Raw genomic sequence first — 22,063 nt, forward strand, 5'->3', positions numbered from 1 at the left:
GAAATAATATAGGGCAGAAATACGTAAAGAAGGGAAGCACACAAAAGGACAATTCGTCTCACTTAGATTAAATAATCAAAATATGCAAATTTGTAGAGTCAGAAATTAGAATATAGGTTACTGGGGTCAAGGGTAGGGACAGGGAATGAGGAGTTAAGGTTTGTTGGCGCAGAGTTTGTTCGGGGTCATGGAAAAGTTTGGGTAATGAATGGTTTAATGGCAGCATAACATCATGAATGTAATCAACAGGAAATTATAGGTTAGCAGAATAATATATTTTTAAACTCATAAAGCTGTACAACATTAAGAATGAACCATAACGTACAGACTGTAGTTAATAATATAATTATAATAATATTGGTTCATTGGTTGTAACAAAGTTACCACACTAATGAAAATACTAATAACAGAGGAAAACTGCATGTGAGGGAGGTGAGGCAGATGAGCATTCTGTACATTCTGAATGATGTTTCTGTAAACCTACAGCTACTCTAATAAAAAATTAAAGATGTAAATAAAATCAATAAATAAAAACATAAAAAAGAAAGGAAGAACATCAAAGAAGGAATAAATCAAGATAAAGTAAAATCTTTTATTTTTCTTTATTCTTAATTGAACTAAAAGATAACTTTGTTCAAAACAACAGTAGTGGGAAGTGGACTTGGCCCAATGGATTGGGCATCTGCCTACCACATGGGAGGTCCACAGTTCAAACCCTGGGCCTCCTTGACCCATGTGGCGCTGGCCCATGCACAGTATTGATACGTGCAAGGAGTGCCCTGCCATGCAGGGTGTCCCCCACGTAGGGGAGCCCCACGTGCAAAGGAGTAAACCCGTAAGGAGAGCTGCCCAGCATGAAAAAAGTGCAGCCTGCCCAGGAATGGCACCACACACATGGAGAGCTGACACAACAAGATGACGCAGCAAAAGGAGACACAGATTCCTGGTGCCACTGATGGGGATCGAAGCGGTCACAGAGGAACACATAGCGAATGGATACAGAGAGCAAACAACTGGGAGTGGGGGGAAGGGGAGAGAAATTTAAAAAAACAACAGTAGTAATATTGGGTGATTATCATATATGGATAAATGAAATGAATGACAGGGATAGGAGGGAGTAATTAGGAATACTCTTTTATAAACCACCTATACCACATGTGAAGCAACATATTTGTTATTTGAAAGTGTGCTTAAGTTTGTTTAAAATGTATGTTGCAAATTCTAGGGTGTTTTAATGTGCTAGGCTGCTTAAAGCAATACCATGAAATGGTTTGGCTTAAGCAAAGAGAATTTTTTCACTTATGGTTAGAGTTTGAGAAAATGTCCAAACCGAGGGATCACCGAGGCAATGCTTTCTTCCAAAGACTAGCTCCCAGCAATTCTTGGATCCTCTGCCACATGGCAAGGCATATGGCAGTGTCTGCTGGTCTCTTCTTTCTCTCCCAAGTTGTGTTGCTTTCAGCTTCTTACTTCCATGGCTTTATCACTGTCTCTCTGTATTCATTCCATTTATAAAGGAATCCAGTAGTAAGATTAAGTCCCATCCTGAATGAGGCAGGTCACACCTTAACTGAAGTAGCTTCATCAAAAGATCCTACTTACAGTGAGGATTTAAGAACATGTTTTTTTGGGGTACAAGCACCTTCAAATCATCACATAGGGCAGTCACACACATACACACCAAAAAACAGTTTTTTTAAATAAATGCAACAAATATAAAAGAATTTAAAATGGTAGATAGTGAATCAAATATATCAATAATTACTTTAAATGTGGATCATCTAAATGCACCACATAAAAGACAGATATTGTCATAGTGAATTAAAAAACAAAAACAAAACAAGACCCAACTATTTGGTTTTTTTTATTGACTTTGTAATAATATTACATTAAAAATATATATATATGAGGTCCCATTCAACCCTACCACCCCCACCCCACCTCTCCCCCCCCAGCAACACTCATTCCCATCATCATGACACATCCATTGCATTTGGTAAGTACATCTTTGGGCACCTCTGCACCTCATGGTCAATGGTCCACATCATGGCCCATACTCTCCCCCATTCCATCCAGTGGGCCTTGTAAGGATTTACAATGTCCGGTGATTGCCCCTGAAGCACCATCCAGGGCAGCTCCATGTCCCAAAGACGCCTCCACCTCTACAAGAAGTGCCCTATAAATATAGGTTATATTTATTTAATTTGGATAGGTTAAAAGTAAAGGGATGAGGAAGCAGTTGTGGCTCAAGCATTTGGTATCTGCCTACCACATGGGAGGTCCCAGGTTCAGTTTCCAGTGCCTCTTAAAGACAAGCAAGATCACTAGCTGATACAATGGGCTGGCATGGTAAGATGATGCAACAAGCTGATGCAACAAGATAATGCCATGAGGAAACATAATGAGAGACACAACAAGCAGGGAGCGGAGGTCGCTTAAGCAAATGGGTGCCTCCCTACCACATGGGAGGTCCGGGGTTTGGTTACTTGTTCCTCCTAAAAAAGAAGACAAGCAGAAACAGAGAGCATGCAATGAACAGACAGGGAGCAGACAGCAAGCGCAAACAATGGGGGAGGGAGAGAAATAAATAAATGAAATAAATCTTCTTTAAAAAATTTTTCACCAGTAAAGAGATGGAGTGATCTTAGTAAGATGGTGGAAGAGAAAGCTCCAAACCGTACCTTCCCACAAAAACATTGAAAAACAAGCAGGTACTATTAGAACCAATTTTCTCAGAACCCTGGAAAATGGTCAAAGGTATATAGCAATCAAACTAATGCTGAATCAAGAAAAGAACCTCCTAAAATTGGTAGGAAAGTCTGCCCTGCTTGATTGCAGTTTGTAGGATAACCCTTGTTCCCAATATGGGTCTTGGTGTCTGATTACAGAGAGAACAGTGCACACCTTATGCACAAATTTAGTGCATATATATGCCTATTTTAACCTGTCTAATGCATACCTGGAAGCACGGCCAAGGTGCTTGTCTCTGTTTTGCCTAACCTGGAACTCAGAGAAGAGAAGTCACACTGTATAGCAACACATCTCCTGGGGTGGAATATATGGTTGATAGCACTTGGGGTCATGGAGAAAAAACTGAGGAGTTTCTGGGGAAATTAGGATACCCAGGAGCATTCATTCATTCTGGTGAATTTTGAAAGCTTGCTAATTCCCAGGGCAAGACAGATGTTCAGAAAAGACCTGATATAACGTATATAAGTATATACCTCAGGCAGATCTATAGGCTCAATGCAAGGTAGGCTAGGTATTGAAGTAGAGCCTCAACACAAGGCTAATTTGCAATGTCTAGGGGAGGTTTGTTGTGTGTGTGTGTGTGTGTTGGTGTGGGTGTGTGTTTTTGAGGGGTATTTTTGTTGTTGTTGTTGTTGTTCTTTTTTTCTGATCTCCTGAGATTCAAAGAAATCTTTGCCAAATAGTAACTGAATGCAAGCTAAAGGAATAGAGGCTTCAGTGGTCACATATGACAAGGAATACAGTCTTTGCAAAAATAAATTAGGAAAATCACTAAACAAATTAGTTATTACAGGGAAGCAGATGTAGCCCAAGTGGTTGAGTGCCAGCTTCCCATGTATGAGGTCCTGGGTTTATTTCTCAGTACCTCCTAAAAAAATTAACTGTCATCGTCTTCAACAATCAAACAAACCACCAAGCCCTGAAGAAAGGGGAGAAGTCAATCACTAAAGTGAACACATAATATTCAAGTGTTCAGATTTCAACAAAAAATCACTAAACATACAAAGAAACAGGAAAAAAAGTATCCATTCAAAGGAACAAAATATAGTGGCAGAAACCATCCTTGAGGAACTCCAGCCATTGGGATAACTAATCAAACATGTTAAATAAATTCTTATAAATATATTTAATGAAGAAAAAGCAAACATGAACAAAGAACTAAAAGAAAATCAGTAAAACCAATTGTGAACAAAATGAGAATATTAATAAAGAGATAGAAAAATTTAAAGGAACTAAACAAAAATTCTCTTGCTGTAAAGTACAATAGCAGAAGTTAAAAATGCACTACAGGCATTTCCTAGAAGATTTGAATAGGCAGAAGGAAGAACTGATGGATTTAAAAATAGGACAATTGAAATGATCCAGTTTGAGAAGCAGAAAGAAAAAAGGATGAAGAAAAGTGAAAAAATCTAAGGGACCTGTGGAAAACCATCAAACATGCCAGTATATACATTATGGGAGTACCAGAAGGAGAAGAAAGAGAGAAAGGGGCAGAAAGAATATTCAAGGAAATAATAGCAGAAAACTTCCCAAATTTAAGGAAAGATATGGATATGTACATTCAAGATGCCCATTGAAATCCAAACAGGATAAACTCAAAGAAATCCATGTTTAGACACATTATAATCAAACTGTTGAATATCAAAGAAAGGACAGAACCCTAAAAGCTTCAAGAGAGAAGCAGTATTCATGTACATGGAACCCCCAAAAGATTAAGTGTTGATTTATCAGTAGAAACCATGGAAAGCAGAAAAAAGTGGGGCCACAGTTTAAAGAGCTGAATGGGAAAAACCTGATAACCAAGAATCTTATATTTATAAAACTGTCCTTCAAAATGAGAGAGAAATTAAAACATTCCCAGATAAACAAATGCTGAGAGAATTCATTACCACTAGATCTGCCCTCCAAGAAAAGCTAAAGGGAGTCAGTCCTTAAGGTTGAAAGGAAAGAACACTAGGCAGTAAGTTGAAACCATATGGGGAAATAAAGATCCATGATAAGGTAACAACATGGATACAACCTCCAATGGTAAAGTAGCTGAAGTAAGTCCTGACTTACAGTAATTACTTTAAATGTAAATGTATTAAATTCCCTAATCAAAAGTCAGAGATTGACAGAATAGATTTTAAAAAGTCAGAGATTAACAGAATGGATATACTGTTTACAGGAGACTCTCTTTAGAGCCAAAGACACAAACAAGTTGAAATTGAAAGGATGGAAGAAAATATTTCCTGTAAAAAGTAACCAAAAAAGAGCTGGGTTGGCTATAATAACAGACTTTAAGTCAAAACTGTTAGAAGAGACAAAGAAGAGCATTATATATTGATAAAAGGTTTGAATTATCAGGCAGATAGAGTAATTATAAGCATATATAATTATTTGGAACAAAAGAGCTCCAAATATATAAAAGCTAACAGTGGCAGAATTGAAGGCAAAAAATAAATAATTCTACAATAATAAGGTAGAGACTTCAGTATACCACATTCAATAATGGATAGAGCATCTGGATAGAAGATGAATAAGAAAATAGATTTATACAATACTATAAACTAACTGGAACTTAAAAACATATACAGAACACATTACCCAACTGCAGCAGAATACACACTCTTCTGTACTACACATGGATCATTCCCCAGGATAGGCCATATGTTAGGTCTCAAAACAAGCCTCGATAAGTTGTAAAAGATTGATATCAGGGCAGTGGACTTGGCCCAGTGGTTAGGGAGTCCGTCTACCACATGGGAGGTCCGCGGTTCAAACCCCGGGCCTCTTTGACCCATGTGGAGCTGGCCCATGCGCAGTGCTGATGTGCACAAGGAGTGCCGTGCCACACAGGGGTGTGCCCCGAGTAGGGGAGCCCCATGCACAAGGAGTGCTCCCCGTAAGGAGAGCTGCCCAGCGTGAAAACAAAGTGCAGCCTGCCCAGGAATGGTACTGCACACATGGAGAGCTGACACAACAAGATGACGCAACAAAAAGAAACACAGATTCTCGTGCCGCTGACAACAACAGAAGCAGACAAAGAAGATGCAGCAAATAGACACAAAGAACAGACAACTGGTATAGGGAGGAAGGGGAGAGAAATAAATAAACAAACAAACAAACAAACAAATAAATAAATAAATCTTTTTAAAAAAAAGATTGATATCATACAAAACATATTCTCTGACCAAAACGGGATGAAACTAGAAATAAATAACAGAAGGGAAACTGGAAAATCCACAAATACATGAAAATAAAAAATCACACTCTTAAACAACTGATTGGTCAAAGAAGTAAAACTGAAGGAACACTGAATAAAGTAAGGGCCTTAGTGATTAATAATTTATCAATATTTTTTCATTAATTTCAACAAATGTTCAATATTAATGTAAGATGTGAATAATAGGAGAACTGTGTAGAGTCTATGGGAACTCTCTGTACTAGCTTCACAATTTTTCTGTAAATCTAAGTTGTTCTAAAATAAAAAGATTCTTTAAACAAAAGCATAGAGTATGTTTAATTCAAATTAAACTATCAGATCATGGGACTAAATATTACTTCTACCATCTTGCATTGGTATAGCTTTTTGCATATTGAGAATATTCTCTCTTATATTGTTTCCACTTTTCTTCAATGAACTGGGAAATAGAACAGTCACCCAAATGTTATAAATCAGTACCTTGAAAGCACTGAGGTTTCATGGTATTCTCATGTGAGTCAGTAGCCAACCCTATCACAGTCTTTTTCTATCTGTCTTTATGTGTGAATGCAAGTGAATCTATGTTTCGTGGTTTGGAGAAACATCTGAAATGAGAAGCTGGATCTCTCACATTGACTCCTTGCTCTAAGCAACTCTCCAGTGGAAGAGAAGCTTGGCACTAATAATAACATAAGTCACATTATTCTTACTCTTGCCTACTAAGTAGAATGTGCAGTTTTATTGTCACAAGAAGGATTTCCATCGAATTAAAGTTAACTCTATTTTAATGCCAGATATAATTACTTATTAGTTTTTCCTTAAAATTAGTTTTTAAATCCTAAAGTATGTATTTTCTTTAGTATCTGCTGCCTTATATAAAGATGAGGTTGTAGGAGGCTAGTTTAGGAAATGGGGAGATGAAATCGAAAACCTGGCAGAAAAACATGGCCATGAAACATGTGGCCATGGAAACCCCCTGAGAGAAAGACCTCCACCAAAAGGCTGCTGGAAGAACCCCACGAGAATCCTCCATTTGGAACGAGATTTCATACAGGATCAAGGAAAAGCCCTGGATATTCTCAAGGGGCCTTATCATTGGGTCCCCCTACCCAAGGGAATTGATGAGTAGGGTAATCAATCAAAACTGCTAAGAACTGGAGTCCCTCCTCCAAACATTAGCAAGGGGGAGGAATAATTAATGGTTTAAAAGGTAACCACACAAGCAGAAAGCTCTCTCTCCCTTCTCTGCCTGGACCAGCTCACAAGTATACCAGAGAACCTGTAATCTGTTATTTTCTCCTGCTTCTGTTTTCTTCTCTCATTTTCTTAATAAAATACTCCCCTAACTTATCAAGCATGTGTGGGTGTTAGACTCTTTCATTTGGGCTATGTCTTTTTCTTTCATGATCTTGACACTTCTGAAGAACACTGGTCAGTTATTTTGTATAATGTCCCTCAGTATGGTTTGCCTGATGTTTCCTTATGATCATATTCTAGGTATGCATTTAGGGCAAGAACATCCAAAAGTAATGGTGTGCCTTTCTCAGGGCATCTTATTGGAAGGAACATGGAATAATTTGATGCTTTTATGGACCTCAGAAAAGTCATTTCCTTAGAGCTAATCCATTCCTGTGGGTGTGAATCTATTGTAGGTGGGACCTTTTGATTGGGTTACTACTGTTGAGCCATGACCGAGGGTGAGTCTTAATCCTCTTACTGAAGTCCTTTATAAACAGATGGCTATGAAGAGAGACAGAGAGAGAAACCTCGGGAGCTGAGAGAAAGACACAGAAGCAGAAAGCAAGCCATGGAACCAAGAAGCTGAAAGCAATGAAACTAAGGAGAAAAGGGTGACACCAGCAGATGCCACCATATGCCTTGCCATGTGACAACCTCCAGTCTTCAGGAAGAATGAATCTCCTGGTGATGCCTTCATTTGGACATTTTCACAGACTCAGAACTGTAAGCTTATAAGCTAATAAATTCCAATTGTAAAAGCCAGCCCATTTCTGGTATATTGCATTCTGGCAGCTTAGCAAACTAAAACAGTATGTGATATGTGTTTTATCTTTGGTTGCCTACATCTGGTTAAAGTGGTGTCTTCCATATTTCCCCAGAACAAGTTTGCTGGCTTTCCCTTTGTAATTATAAACATCTTGTGAGAAAATAGTTTATGACAAAATGTCTTGTTTCTCATCATACTTTTGCTCACAAATTTTAGCATCTATTGATATTCTTAATTGCAACAACTTTGTGTTTGCTAAATGGTATTTTTCTATTTTCATCAGTACTTTGAAATATATTAATTGGAAGTCTATTATAAGCAAGAAATGTTCCCTTTCCCCATTTACTTACTTGCCAGTTTCCTTACATACTTATATTTATTAAATTACTTGTTTCTATTTGAGAAACTCTGTTTTACTGTGTATTCAATCAACACTTATTGAGCTTCTATGATAATTAGGCTTTGCTTTAAGTATGGGACACATATATATGAACCTTAACAACATTCAAGTTTATTAATCAGATTCAAATGAGTTTGATTAGCAAAATTTAATTCTCCAACTCCTATTTATGAGAGGGTCTCAAATCTCAGTGAACATAAGAACCTTGCAGGAATCTTGTTAAGTATGCAAACCAACTCTAGAGAATCTGGTTCAGTAGAGTTAGAAATGGGTCTGATAATCTATATATTTTTTTCTGTAGATCATCAATGATTAAGATGCAGCTGGTCGAGGGCCACACTTGGAGAAATCCTGTTTTAGACATCAGTATGTTGACAGGGACTTGAAGTTATGACAAGGCCCCCAAAACAGCGAGCTAGTCTCTTTCTCTTTTGTATATTTTTAATTACAAGATGTGTTTTCACTTCTTCAGAAGATTGTCTCTTGTTCTCTAAGCCATTTGGACAGTTATTTTATTTAGAAGCCACCACCCTTCCCAGGATCCACCAACTTCTCTGTCAAATTTAGAAAATCTCCACAGAGGATAAAAAGGTACTGACTTTCAAATCAAGGCTGTAAGGCTGCTATACTTGTAAACAGTATTGAAAAAGGATGGTTTTGCTTGATTATGATCTTTTGAGGGCCCTGGGTGACCTAAGGCTTGTTTCATAAGATTTCTGAAGACCATCAGAGAAGAACAAAAACACGTTACTGTAGATCAAAAGTGTTATAAAAGTTAATATTTAAAGTATATTCAATAGCAATTTTACGTATATGTATCCTTATGTTTATATAACCTTGATTTCTTTTTAAGGATGATGTGACGTATAGCATCAGTGAGAAAGACTTGTTTGGAGCTTGGAATATCAAAGTGCAGAGTTTCCCCATTTCCTATAAGTTTTGGGCAAACCACAAAGATCTCTGCATCTTAGCTCCCTCATCAGCAAGATTTGGGATACCTGTTTTTCCACCTTAGAAAGAACTGATGATGTTCCAATGAAATCACGATGCACGGAAGCATTTTTTTCTTTGTTATTACAAGCTGCGGCAGTTTGAGATTATTTTATGAATCCCCAAAAGAGAAAGATTGTTTTTAGACTAATCTGTTCCTGTGAGTGTGATACCCTTTGGTTGTATTAAATTATCTTGATGGTCCTTTGATTAGATTACCTGTTAAGATGGATTTAGTGCTTTTGATTGGACTAAGACAGTGAGGCATGACTCAGGTCAAGTCTCCATTGTCTTGCTGGGACTGATATAAACATATACACAGAGATGGACAGACAGACACTGGAAAAGGAGGCCACCATATTAGATCATGCCATGTAAGAGAGATAACTAAAGGGTCATTTAAGCATGAAGGCCAAGAGGCTCGGCCCATGGAATAACTCATGAGAAGAGGAGCCCTGCTATATGCCTGATCACTTACAGCTGACCTCAGGAAGAACAAGGAAGAGCCGAGACTGATACAAGGGGCCTGGAAAGAGATAAACTCTATACCTGGTTGTCCTCAGCCGAGCTCAAACCTCGGCAGAGATTGGCAGCCATCTTGCTTCAACACGTGGCAGCTGAAGTTGGTGAGAAAGCTGGCTGATAATGCCTCAGTTTGTACTTGTCACAGCCTTGGAACTGTAAGTGTTTACCCCAAATAAATCTCCTTTATAAAAGCCAACACATTTCTGGTACTTTGTATCTGCAGCCCTTTAGAAAACACAAGCCATAAATAAATTTAGGTGATTGCCATTCTTAGAAATAAAGGGAATTAATCCTCCTTGCTTAGGATTCTCTGAAGAGAGTACTACATTCTGCATAGATTGTTAAAGTGTTTAAATATTTTTAGAATAATGAGGGAAATAGCTTTATCCACCTTAATTGACTATCAATTTATATGCTTTATCCTGTTTTCCTTTATCTATTCAGCAGAAAAAAGAACTTTCATTTATAATAAATTTTGAAAAATATAATTTGAGCTAACTAGATAGAAATATTATTTATTGCATTAAATAAAACATTCATATGACAGTTTGTTTCTTATGAATGGACTCCAGGCAAAAAATGAAATTAATGAATTTTTTCTGAGTGAGATCAATTGTGAAGCTGAAAAAGCCATTAGTGAGAAAATCTCCAGTCCTCATGTATTACTGAGCATGCTAAGCCTACCATAAAGTTTGTTTAAATTTCTCTCTTCTATCTTGTTAAACAGTCTTAAAAATAAAACAAACTCAAACCCTTTAAGGAAAAAAAAGTTAACTTATTTATCTGCTAATCTCCTTGTAAAACTCTTGAGATTGATTAATATGATTACTCAAACCCAACTGTCCCAAGGGTATTTTTGACAGCTTTATGAGATAATTAGTTATTTTCTATTCTATTGACGACCTTTTTCCTCTCAGCTGCTCAGTGTTTTTCTAGGGCATCTCTGAGCTGTCCTCTGTAGACGCAGTTCAGTGCCCAAGCCAGGCACTGCATTTCCTCCATGTTCTGTGTCTACATCTCAGCCTCTACACTCTCATAACTAACTCCAGGATCATGTCATGGACATTTCACATGAGAATACTTTCCTTCTACTTCCCCCTCTCACCTGCAATTTTTCTTTTGGAGAAATATATATACATACATATATTGTTTTCAGTGTCTTGCCATATTGTTGCTAAGCAAACTCTTCCCTCTTATCACATTGAACAGGCATTTTGGAAGTAACTTTCAGGTATGCAAAACTTCATTGCCAAGAGCCAAGGATTTTCATTTAAGACATATGTTTCCTCCGGTTTGCTTAGATATTGTTTTTATGGTAAAGATCTAAACTATTATCAATTTTTGCCTTTCCCCCCATTTTGCTACATGTATGGGGCAGTCATTTCAATTTTCATTCAGGCAATTCTGTGCCCACCTATCAATTACCTTCCTTAGACAGGTAATGGTATTGCCATTTCCCAGAATGTATAAAGACTAGGGCAATGGTTCCTGAAATGGTTCTCCAAGCCTTACCCGGAAACCTATTAGAAGTAAAAACACAGTCGATGGTTTAACAAACCCTGGGATTTCGCATGTCTGAAATGGGATGCTAAAACTGATTGTATGTACCCCCAGAAAATCAAGTTCTTAGCTAATCCATTTCTGTGTATGTAAACCTACTGTGAGTAGAGCCTTTGATTAAGTTACTTCAGGTAAGGGTCTTTTATAACCCCTGAGATGGCTCCCTCATCTGTTTGCTCATTGTTTTTGCCCATTGTCTGTTCATTGTTTTTGCCCATTCTCTGCTCATTGATTGTTTTGTTTCTTCTTTAGGAGGCACTGGGAACCGAACCCAGGACCTCTCATGTGGGAGGTAGGTGCCCAACTGCTTGAGCCACATCCACTCCCTGCTCATTTGTTTTTGATCGCTGTCTATGCATTGTTTGCTTGTTGTCTTGCTCATTGTTTTTGTTCATTGTCTACTCATTTTTTTATTATTATCTTTATATCATTTATATATGACTATACATAAACAATTAAGTGTAAAGTAAAAGTTGTGAACTTACAAAGCAAACATGCATAACATCATGCAGGGGGCCCATTCATCAACCCTCAACCAACACCTTGCATTGTCATGAGATGTTTGTTACAAACTATGAAAGAACACTGTCAAAATCTTACTACTAATCATAGTTCTTATCTTACATTTGGTGTATTTTTCTACCAACCCACCCTATTATTATTTTTTAAATATATTTTTTATGACAGAAGTTATAAACTTATAAAACAATCATGCATATGTGCAGAATTCCCAAACAACACCCCTCCATCAACATACCACAATATGGTGTGTTATTTGCTACAGATAAAATAATATCATCTGATTATTGCCATGTCCATAGTGCACATTTGGCTCACATTTTCCATACTGCCTCAGTATCAACACAATACATCTTTTGCATAGATGCAAGAATATTATATTATTACTGCTAACCACAGTCCATAGGTCACTCTACCTGTATTTTTCCCATGCTTCTCCACATTCCCAACATCCTGCAGTAGTGATATACATTTGTTTTAGGTAACAAAGGACATTCTTGTATCTGTACCATCAGTCACAATTCTCACCCACCTCGTGGCTGACTGTGCTATCCAGTTCCTAGATTATTCTCAAGCATTCTGTCAATAGGCATTTACATAAGTAGACTACCATTTTCAGTCACATCCTCATTTATAAACAAGCTGTTACTCACTGTGTGTTACCATCCACTCTATATATTTCCACACTTTTACAGTAAAACTAATTAAAACTTCTACATACTTTAAACATCAGTAGTCCACTCAGTCCTTCTCTTATCTCCTTTAAGAATCCACCACCTACCACCAGGTCTTGAAGTTTTATGGTTTTTGCTTTTATTTTTAGTTTTTTTTTTATCCATTTTGAGTTAATTTTTGGATAAGATGTGAGATAGGGGTCCTCTTTCCTTCTTTCAGCTATGCATGTCCAATTCTTTCAGCACCCTTTGTTGAATGGATTGTTCTGCCTGAGCTGTATGAGTTTGACAGGCTAGTCAAAAATCACTTGATCATACCTGTGAGGATCTGTTTCCGAACCAAAAGTTTGGTTCCATTGGTCTGTTGTGTCTGTCTTTAGGCTGGTACCATGCTGTTTTTACCACTATAGGTAGGTATTATGATTTAAAATCTGAAGATGAGGGCTCACTTTTCTTTTTATGATGTTTCTGGCTATTCAGGACTTCTTACCCTTCCAAATAAATTTAATGGTCATGCTTTCAGTATTTTCTTTAACGCTGGTGGAATTTTTATTGGTATTGCATTAAATCTGTTTATCAATTTGAGTAGAATTGACATTTTAATGATATTTAGTCTTCAAATCCATGAGCATGGAATGTTCTTCCAGTTATTTAGGGCTTTTTTTATTTGTTTTAACACTGAGTTGCAGTTTTCTGAATACCAGTGCTTTACATCATTGGTTAAGTTTATTCCTGACAATTTGAGTTTTATCTGTCATATTTTATTTTAACCACTCTTTTGACACTTAGTTAATTTTATTGATATAATCTTCATTTCTAGAATCTCTTCCAGGCCCCTCTCTCCTGTCTTTTCTTTTCAGGCTCTAGCACACCCTTTAGTATTTCCTGAAATTCTGGTCTCTTGCTTAGAAATTCTTAGTTTCTGTTTATCTGTGAATATTCTAATTTTGCCCTCATTTTTGAAAGACAGTCTTGCTGGATATAAGATTCTTGGCTGGAAGTTTTCCTCTTGTAGTATTTTAAATATATCAGACCACTGTCTTCTTGCCTCCATGGTTTCTGGTGAAAATCAGCACTTAAACTTATTGGATATCCCTTATATGTTGTGCATTGCTTTTCTCTTGCTGCTCTCAGAATTCTCTCTTTGTCTTTGGCCTTTGACATTCTGATGAGTATGTGTCTTAGAGTTGGTCTATTTGGATTTTTTTTAGGTGGGAGTACATTGTGCTTCTTGGACAGGGATATTTATGTCCTTCAATAGGGTTGGGAAATTTTCTGCCATTATTTCTTTAAATATTCCTTCTGCCCCTTTTCCCTTCTCTTCTCTTTCTGGGACACCCATGACATGTATGTTTGCATGTCTTTTGCTGTCATTTAGTTCCCTGAGACCTTATTCAATTTTTTCCATTCTTTTCTTCATCTCTTCTTTTGTATGTTCACTTTCAGAGGTCATTTCTTCAAGCCCACCAATCCTTTCTTCTGCTTCCTCAAATCTGTTATTATATGATTCCAATGTTTTTTAAATTTCATTGATTGCACCTTTCATTCCCATAAGATCTGCTATTTTTCTATGTATGCTTTCAAATTCTTCTTTGTGCTTACCTGGTGTCTTCTTAATATCCTTAATCTCTTTAGCTATCTCATTGAATTTATTAAGGAGATTTGTTTGAACATCTATGATTAGTTATCTCAACTCCTTTATGTCATCTGGAGGCTTATCTTGTTCCTTTAACTGGGCCATGGCTTCCTGTTCCTTGGTGTGGATTGTAATTTTTGGTTGGTGTGTTCACATCTGGTTTCCTAGAGTGTTTATTCTGTGTGTAGTTTTTCTCTTTAGTTTAAGGTTTCCTATTGTTTCTCCCTTGCTGGTTATGCAGTAGAAGCCAAGTTTGTAGTTGGTGCTGTAAGCTGTGGTGTTCAAGCTGCCCTCATTGCACCAGGTACCGATGAAGCTTCTTCCAACTTTTTCCTTTTCCAGGGGTAGGGACAGAGTCACAGCTATGTGGAATAATCCATGTGCATGCCTAGACTGCAGTTGCCCTGGGAGACTGATGAAGCTTCACATCCCTTTCTCCCCCTGCCTGGGGCAGAGATGGAGCTACAGGTATGGGCAGTAATCTATGCAGTGTGGGTCCAAGATGACAGCAGTTGCCCTGCTAGACTTCTGATTTTCAGTCTATGCCACCCAAAGTTCCCTACAGGTACCTGTATAGGCTGGTGCAAGGCTCCTCAGCTCCCTCCCAGCCAGAGGTGGGGCTGAAGCCTACACAGGCTGCAGGCTGATCTGCATGAAGGAAACTGATTCCTGCCAACACTGAGAGTTTCAATCAGCCTAGCTTCCCCTCAGGCTGAGGGCAGAGTCGGAATAGTGACTACTGGCCTCTTTCTGACTGGGGTTGATTCACACCCCAGCTGTTACCAGGGTTATCTCTTAGCCTGCCAAGTCTCCCAGTCAGTAGCCAAAATCAGCAACCAATTGTCTCCTCCTCCCCTGTTTCTGGGAAATGGAGCTTCTAATTCCCATCACAGAACAGCTCCTGGGGTGATTTGTGCCACCAGAGTAGGATAATCACCAGGCCGGTAATTTCCCAGAGAGGCTGGTGCAGGTCCCTGCAGCTTCCTCCCTGCTGGAGGTGGCACTGGGGCCTAGGCTAGAGCTGCAATCTGATCTAGATGGGAAGAAGCCGGTCCCCACCAGCACTGGGATTTTCAGTCCACCCCACTTCCCCTTGTGCCAGGCATGGAGTTAAGATGACATCTCCCAGCCTCTTTCTGACCTGGACAAGCTCAAACCTTAGCTGTTCTCAGGATCATAATGCAGTGCATTGAATTTCCTCTTCATACTTGAAATTGGTGTCCAACAGTCTCTTCCTCCCCCATTTTGGGGAAGAGGAGCTTTCGAGTCCATCTGCAGAACAGCTCCTGAGGCAGCTTGTGCCTCCAGTGGAGGATGGGCACCGACCTCCATGGCATGGAGTACTCTACTTATGAGTCTTCTCTGCAGATGGGCAGTCTCCTCCTTCCACTCCCCCAAGGACATTGCAGGATGCTCTTCTGGTCTCTTGGAGCCCCCAAACAGATGCTTCAGCTAGCTCCAGAGAGCTCTGGTGTTTGCTAGCTGTCCTGTAGCAGGAGCTGACTCTAGGAGCTCCATACTCTGCTGCCATCTTGTTGGTTCTCTCTACTCATTGTTTTTGCTTGATGTCTGCTTGTTGTTTTTGCTTGATGTCTGCTCATTGTCTGGTCATTGTTTGTTTTTCTTCTTTTGGAGGCACCAGGAACTGAACCCAGGACTTCCCATATGGGAGGCAGGCACGCAACTGCCTGAGTCACATCCATTCCCAGCTAAGAGTCTTTTGATTAGGTTGCCTTAGTAAGGCCTGGCCTTATTTAGTCCTTTATAAGAGAATGAAGTTCAGATTGAGAGAGTGAAAGCCACAGAAGAGAGTGAAATGTATGAAGCCAGAAGCTATAAGCAATAACACTTGGAAGAGAAGGGAAAGTCCAGCAGACACCGTCACATGCCTTGCCATATGACAGAGTCCAGGATTGCCAGCAGCTGATCTTTGGAGACAAAGCATCACCCGAGGATGCCTTGATTTGGATATTTTTCTCAGCCTTGGCACTGTAAGCTTGTAAGTTAATAAATTCCCATTGTAAAAGCCAACTAATTTCTGGTATATTGCTTTTGGCAGCCAAGCAACTAAAACAGGTTGCAACAGCAAATTGGAGCTGGCAGAAGAAAGAATCAGTGAACTTGAAGATGAGACAGTTGAAATGATTCAGCGTGAGAATCAGAAAGAAAAATAAAGAAAGAAGTGAACAGAGCCTAGTACACCTATGAGGTAGCACCAAACCTAACAATATATGAACAAAGTAAGAAAGGGGCAGAAGAAATATTCCAAGAAATAATGGTAGAAAACTTTGCAAATTTAATGAAAGACCTGAATATGTACATTTAAGATGCCAAATGAACAGAATACACTTGAAGAGAGTCACACCTAGACATATAGTAATCAGACTGTTGAATGCCAAGGGACAAGGAGCGAGCGCTACAAGCTGAAAGGGGAAAAGCAACATGCTATTTTCAAGGGATCTCTAACAAGATTAAATGCCAATATTTCATCAGAAACAATGACTGCATGAAAGTAGTGGGATGAAATAAAGTGCTGAAAAAAAACAATTGCCAAACAAAATTTTATATCCGGTGAGGATGTCCTTAAAAACTCAGGGAACAATTAAGACATTCCCAGATGAGGAAAAATGGGGGACTTTATCACCATTAGACCTGCCCTAAAAGCAATGCTAAAGGGAGTTCTTCACACAAAAAGGAAAGGACACTGGAAAGTTGTTCAGAATGTCTTAGGAAATAAAGACTTCTAGTAAAGGTAGCCATATGGGTAATTATAAATGCCAATACTATTGTATTACATTTTTGATATGTAGCTCCACTTCTTACTTACAGCAGTGCTAAAACACAAATGCATAAAAAGTAATGATAAAATTATGGTTTTGTATATACAATATATAATGATAAAATTTGTAAAAGTACAACAAACAGGTGGGGGGACAGGGGAGTATAGAAACAGTGCATGTGTGTGTTATTGATGTCAAACTGGCATAAAAGCAAATATGATTATTATTTATTTAGGAGGTTAAATTTAAGCCCCATGGTAACTACAAAGAAAATATATGAAAAAATATTTACAGAAAGAAATGAGAAAGGACTCAAAATGATACAATATGAAAATTATCACATAAATATGAAAGTAAGTTATTACCAGAAAAATTGAGGGGGAGAAAAGATATAAGACTTAAAAAACATATAAGAGTATGACAGAAGAAAGTCCTGCATTATCAGTAGTTACTTTAATTATAGATGGATTAATCTCTCCAATCAAAAAGTAGAGATTGGGAGTGATGTCATCAATGTGTCAACCTAAGACATACTTGAAAAAAACTCCCCAGAGATTCGGTGACTAAAATAAAAGGACAGATCCCTTTGCTAAGAAATCTGGAGGACATTAGAGAGTAGAGGACGACTCCACAAACACTGAATTGAAGAAAGAGTAAAAATGTCAGAAAGGAAATTTCATCCCAGGCCCACTGGTCCTCTTCCCTCCCCCTCACTTACTCCCACACAGCTTGGGAGTTGATCAGAGGCAGTGGCCCAGATCTCTCCCACCTCTTAATGAGAGCAGAGATCATAGAACCACTCAAAGATATGAGTTAGAACCATCCATATATCAAGGAACAGAGACACAAGTCCACAGAGACCCAGGGCAGAACATAAGTGATACACTCAATCAATCAAGTTACTGTCAGCTAGACCTCCTAAACATGAAATGGAATTTTATGGAGTGACCCACTTTCTGGATTGTCCCTACCTGGCTCCCTGGGGTGAGATACCCTAATGGGGAAGAAACCAGAGGCAGAAAAGCACCACAGAGAGGAAAAATGGGAGGGTTTTAAACTGAACTGCTGTAAGACAGGAATTCCCAAAACTGAAAAGTATAAGGAAAATAGGTTACCTGAGTGAGGGAAAGAATGTAAACAAATCATAGGAGACAGGGAGAAAATTCTGTAAAACAAACAAGCAGAAAAGATCAAGATTCCTAGAGAAGGAAGAGAGGAAAAGCAGCTTTTCCTGGAAGTGAAACAATTGCACAAAAAGTACAAACAAAAAATTGTACTACCTATCCAGGGCAAAAATCAGATGAAGAAGAGCTGAGAAAATGTGATTTGTTAAATTCTCACCATTCTAAAGGACCAGAATAAGTTGGACCAAGCATCAGAGAAGAGCCGTAACACAAAGCCAGTCAACAATAAAACCTAGACAAAAAGGAGAAACTGACCTTCAGAGTTACCTCATCAAGGTAATCAGATGTCCAGACATCAGAAAATTATTGCAATCTATACTAAGAAACAAGAAGATATGGTTCAGTCAAGGAAACAAATTTGAAGAACTTCAGAGAAGATGCAAAATTTTGAAAAAACAATTTAAAAATGCCCTAAATCAATTCAAAGAAATGAAGGGAAAATATACGTAAAGACATAAAGGATAGTAAGAAGACAGTGTGTGAGCACAAAGAAAAGTTTGAAAGTATAAAAAGAAACAGAAATTATGGGGATTAAAGGCATGGTAGTAGATTTTTAAAATATACTAGAGGTATACAACAAAGAATTTGAACAGGCAGAAGAAAGAAACAGCAAATTAGATGACGTGGCAATCATATTTATGCAGTCAGAAGAACAGATGGAGAAAAAACAGAAAAAAATTGAGTAGTGTCTCAGGGATTTGAGTGATAGTATGAAGCACAGAAACATACATGTTATAGGTGTCCCAGAAGGAGAAGAGAAAGGAATGGCGGCAGAAAGAATATTTGAAGAAATAATGGCCAAAAACCTCCCAACTCTTACAAAAACATAAATATACATTTCCAGGAAGCACAGCATACTCCAAACAGAATGAATCATAATAGACCTACTCCAAGATGCATACTAACCAGAATGTCACATGGCAAAGATGAAGAGAGACTTCTGAAAGCAGCAAGAGAAAAATAATTTGTAACATACAAGAGATCCTTAGTAAGATTAAGTGTCAATTTCTCATCAAAATCATGGAAGGAACACATTGGTATGATATATTTAAGGTCCTGAAAGAGAAAAACTCCAGGCAGAAACTCTTTATCTAGCAAAACTGTCCTTCAAAAATGAGGGAGAACTTAAAATATTCACAGACAAACAGAATCCAAAAGCTTATCACAAAAGAACTGCCCTACAAGAATTCCTAAAGGGAGTTCTATAGGTTGAAAGGAAAAGACAGAAGAGAGTGGCTTGTAGTAGTGAGAAGAACTGAAGATTATCAATAAGGGTAAATAACAGGGTAAAGGTAAAACCCAATAGTACTCTACCCTCAATATACAACTCTACTCTTTAATTCCTATAAGAATCAGAATACAATTAAAGAAGAAAAAGACGTATTTCCTGATAATGTACATGCAAAATATAAAATGGAGTGGGAAAAAAAACAACATAAAGAGGGGAAACAGAGGGATATGGAAGCTATGGAATATGTGTGCTATTGAAGCTAAGTTGGTATCTTTTCAAATTAGTAAGTTGTAGACTGTGTAATATATGCCCTAGGTAACCACCAAGAAAGTATTTAAGCTGTATACAGAAACAGAAAAGAGGAAAGTGGCTGTGGCTCAAGCAGTTGAGCTCCCATTTACCATGTGGAGAACCCAGGTTCAATCCCCAAGTTAAAAAAAAAGAAAAAAGGTGTCCCTGACCTGCATGTTGAGGCACAGGCCCCTGTGCAGTGCGGAGAGTGCAGGCACCTGCACAGGGAAGCAGTGCACCAAAAGACGATGACACAACCAGACAGGAAAAAAAAAAGAAACAAATGAGAAAGTGATTAGTCAGATACATCACAAAAGATCAACTCTACAGAAAAGATGATGGCATGAAAGGGAACGAGACAGAACAAAAAAACATATCAAAACCAAAGGAAAAAATGGCTGAAGAAAGTACTATGTTACAGTAATAAAACTGCATGTTGATGGATTGAACTCCCCAATCAAGACACATATTGGCAGAATGGATGAAAAAGCATGCCCCAACTATGTTATTTACAAGAGCCTCATCTTAGATATAAAAACATAAATAAGTTGAAAGTGAAAAGTTGGAAAAATATACTCCATGCAAATAGTAACCAAAAAAAGAACTGGGCAGCTACGTTAATATCAGACAAAACAAATTTCAAGCCAAAAGCTCTCATAAGAGACAAAGAAGTACACTGTATATTAATAAAAGGAGCAATAGACCAAGAAGAAATAACAATCTCAAATAATTGTGCACCTAACCATGGTGTCTCAATATATATAAGGCAAACCCTGGCAAAACTGAAGGGAGAAATAGACACCTCTACAAAAAGAGTTGGAGACTTCACTATACCACTCTCATCAATAGATAGAACATATAGAGAGAAGATCAATAAGGAAACAGACAATATGAATAATATGATAAATGAACCAGATTTAACAGACATATACAGAATATTGCACCCCAAAATAGCAGGCTATACATTATTCTCAAGTGCACATTGATCATTCTCTGGGATAAACCACATGCTGGTTCACAAAACAAGTCTCAATAAATTTAGAAGTACTTAAATTATACAAAGCATCTTCTATGACCATAATGGAATGAAGCAGTAAATCAATGACAGGTGAGAAGCAGGAAAATCCAAAAAAAAAAAAAAAAAGTGCAAGTTAAACAACACCGTCTTTAAAAAATCGTGAGCAAAAGAAGTAATTGCAAGAGAAATCTGTAAATACCTTGAGACAAATGAAAAGGAGAATACAACATATCCCCACATCTGTAGGGAGCAGATGTGGCTCAAGGCCTTGAGTGCCTGCTTCACACATGGGAGATCCCAAGTTCAGTTCTGGTGCCTCCTAAAACCAACAAACGAAAAAACCAACAAGCAAACAAATGAAAAAACCAACTCAAGGGGAGCCAATGTGGCTCAGTGGTTGAGCACCAGCTTCTCACATATGAGGTCCAGGGTTCAATCCCCATCCTCTGGTACCTAAAAACAAATAAACAAACACATGGGATGCAGAGAAGGCAATACTGAGAGGTAAATTTATGACCCCAAATGTTTACATTAAAAAGTAAGGAAGAGTCAAAAACCTACCTGCACACCTGGAGAAACTGGAAGAAAAACAGCAAAGTAATTGCAAAGCAAATAGAAGGAGAGAAATTACAAAGAATATAGCAATAATAAATGAAATTGAGAATAAAAAATAGAAATTTAAAAATCAAAAGTCAGTTCTTTGAAAATATCGATAGAACTGACAAACCCTTAGCTAGACTGACAAAGAAAAAAAGAAATTGCAATAAAGTCAGAAACGAGAAGAGCAACATTCATTCTGTCCCACAAAATAAAAAGGGTTATATAAGGATACTAAGAACAACTGTATGCCAACAAATTAGACAACCTAGATGAATGAAAATACATGAACCACTGAATTGGTCAGGGTTTGCTAGGGAAACAGAATCAACAAGAGATACCTGTCGGTAGTAAGAGATTTTATCAGTCTTTCACGTGACAGTGGAGATGCACAAGTCCAGGTTCTGCAGACAGGCTGCAACCAGGAGCTCCAAGGAAAGTCCTGTGATGGTTCTTGATGAGCTCTGGGAGATGCTGGCTGTCCAAAGATGAGCTGGGAAATTCTAACTCAATGCTGGAATCACTCCCCCTTTTAAGGCATTCAACTGCTTGGATAAAGCATCACTCACTGCTGATGGCAATCTCCCTGATTGATATAATTGTAATCTGCTATCTATGATTTACCACTGCAGTAAAGTCAATGGTGACTAAAGTCTATAAATGCCCTTATATTACAATTAGCCCAGTACTTCATTGACCAAACAACTGGGCACAATTA

This window comes from Dasypus novemcinctus, chromosome 14 (assembly GCF_030445035.2).
Source record: "Dasypus novemcinctus isolate mDasNov1 chromosome 14, mDasNov1.1.hap2, whole genome shotgun sequence".
In the NCBI taxonomy this organism is placed as follows: Eukaryota; Metazoa; Chordata; class Mammalia; order Cingulata; family Dasypodidae; genus Dasypus; species Dasypus novemcinctus.